We start from the raw sequence: 2,735 nt of genomic DNA, 5'->3' as shown, positions 1-2,735 counted from the left end.
TATTTATTTAATATATTTAGTACAGGGTCTCACTACACAGCTCAGACTCATAGTGATCCTCCTGTTTCCAGCCTCCCAAGCCCTGGGATTACAGGCACATGCCGCCACGCCCAGTCTCAATCCTAGTCTCAGTGTGTCCTGGGGGTGGGGCCAGCAAGGCATGCCAGGGAATCAAACCCCAGTCTCTGTCTAAGCAGGCACTTTAATCGGCTGATCTGGCTGGTCCCAAATACATTTTTTTATTTCTTATTTATTATTTTTTTTTTACAATTAGACCTTTATTAACAGGTGCTTGCAGTTTGTTGACTTTTTTGAAAAAATCATGTTGTAAACTTTTACTACAGATTAAAAATGAAGTTCTTAAAAATCTCAACTTGACCAGACACAAAACATTTAAAAACCTTTAAAGGTGTATTGGGAAAAACCAGGCTTATTTTAAAAACACGTTTGTCAGTGCCAAAAAGAGACGTCTTCAGGTAAAAATAATAAAAACCCCATGCTGCATAGATAATGCAGATAGTTCTAGTTATCTGGTCAACGGGCAAAAAGCAAGCACTTCAGGTCTTCAGCTCCAATCTTGTGTTCATTTCTTATTGCTAGAATTTCCTATTCGCTTCTTTCTTGCTGGATGACTAAACCGGATGATGGTAGAGATGTTAAGCCGGCGTTTACTCAGCCCGCCCTGCTCAGCCTCGGGAGCAAGGAATTCTCAGCTGGTGGATCGGCTGCTTTTGTCTCTTTGCCATCTTGTGGTTTAGGGTTTTCTGGGTGTCTGCGTCGGTAATTGAAGTTGCTGACGTTGAGGTGGCTGCTGACCTGGGTCTCCGCTCCTTGATTTTCCTTACCTTCTTCATTGCCATCCCCTCTAGGCTGTCTTAGGCGAGGAGGGCCCCTGCGGAATTGCAGTCTGTAACCTCGATATATTTTCTGTCTCCCTTGTCTGCCTGGTTGGCTCTCCTGCACCCTGGCTGTCAGCACCTCCATCACTTCTCCTTGCTCAGGAGGGTTGGAGTGCTGTGGCCGACTCCCACAGGGTCTCGCAGGTAGTGAGGTGGGCACCTTCGCCTGCCTGTGGTGGGGCCAGCGTGGCTGGGCCTGGTCCTCGGGTGCGCTCTCCGATCCCTCGTTCTTCTCCCCACTCTCACTCTTCTGGTAATTCTGCTGGTGATTGCGTGGAGGACCCCCACGACGTGGACAGCATCTATGATGGTTACGGTCTGCTGCGTATTTGCTGCCTGGAGCTGGAGCTCCCCCAGGGCCTGTGACATTTGCTGCCTCCGCAGCCTTTTCTCCTTCAACAACGTCCAACCCCGCAGTCTCTCCGTCTCCTACACTGCGAAGGCACTTCTGGGGTTCTTCTTCTCCAGGGCAGTCTGGTGTACAGATACATCCCCCTTGATGTCATTCCTGTTGATGAAGCCATATCCGTTTCTTACACTGAACCATTTTACTGTTCCCACAACCTGCGTTGGGATAGCCTTCTTGCCCAGGCCGCTGCTCCCTGCGCTGCTGCCCGCACCGGGCTTGGCGTCAGCCCAGCTGAGGCTGGGGCGGCGGCTGGGCCTCGCCGCTCATGGTCACGGTGATGGTGACCGCGCCGGCTGCGCAGCTGCGGCTCCTCCGGGTGTGACGGCGACCAGGCCAGCGGCGGTGGTAGGGGCGCTCGGGGCTCTCTGGGGTCCGCTCTCCACCCCCGCTACCGATCGAACTCCCAAGTACATTTTTTTAAAAAAAGAAAAAGAAAATGCACAGACCACGGGAGGCTGTGAGACAAGTGACCGCGGCGCAGCGCTAGCGAGAGCTGCGCGGCCCGTCGTGCTGGGTTTGGTTGCCCTTCATGCCTGTGGTGGCTTCCCGTCCATGCGTGGACCGTGGGGAACCTCTGAGCAGCAGAGGTTTGAGGAAGCTCCAGCACCGGATGGATGCTACCCAGGGCGACTCTCAGCCGCACTCACACCATCCTGTGGGGGCCTAGAGAGGCCCCCTCCCCTCCTCAGGATGTGCACCCCACGCCTGGGGCTCTGGCGCAGACCCTAGGGCCATCGAATGTCACCCAGCATCACCATGGGTCAATCAGGAGCAGCAGAACACTAAAGCCCGGACAGCCAGGAGAGGCCCAGTGGGGCCGGCTTATTCCTATATATTTATGTATTTACTGTCTTTTTGAGACAGGCTCTCATTGCAGCAGTTCAGGCTGGCCTTGAGCTCACTGTACAGCCCAGGCTGGTCTCGAACTCACAACCACCCTCCTGCCTGGGATGACACGTGTGTCTCGCCATACCTGGCTCCTTTTGCTTTTTTTTTTTTTTAAACTTTATGCTTCTGTTGGTAGGCAGTTGTCCTACCCACCGGTCTCGTTCCTCACAGAGGTGGCGCTTGTACATCACACATCTCAGTTCTTCCCTCCCCTCATCCCTTCTCCTTTCCTGCGTCCTTCCCCCCTCCCTTGTCCCCTTCCCATTTGAGCATGTTCTTCCTGCTCCTAACATCCATCTGCCATTATGCTCCTCACGTTCCCTTTGGGTTGTTCACACAAGAGAAACAACAAAATAGTCAAACTTGTAGGTCTGATTTGTTTCACTTAAGATTACGGCCTCCGGGACCCAAGAGATGGCTCGGCTGCATAAGCCCCTGCCTGGCAAGCGCAAGGTCCTGAGTTCAATCCCTGATACAAACATTTAAAAGAGTATGGTCTCAGATGCATCCATTATCCCACAAATGACTTCAGTTTCTCC

At 52.6% G+C, this 2,735-nt stretch overlaps 1 pseudogene; it reads right to left on the bottom strand.

Moving 5' to 3' along the window:
- Positions 1–437: 437 nt before the first annotated feature.
- LOC101561924 overlaps positions 438–2,735 on the bottom strand; it is a 5,225-nt pseudogene continuing 2,927 nt past the window's right edge.

Source organism: Octodon degus, unplaced genomic scaffold (assembly GCF_000260255.1).
Source record: "Octodon degus isolate 3935 unplaced genomic scaffold, OctDeg1.0 scaffold00056, whole genome shotgun sequence".
Classification (NCBI taxonomy): domain Eukaryota; kingdom Metazoa; phylum Chordata; class Mammalia; order Rodentia; family Octodontidae; genus Octodon; species Octodon degus.
The sequence above is the reverse complement of the archived record's forward strand: the minus strand, read 5'-3'. Positions and strand labels throughout refer to the sequence as shown.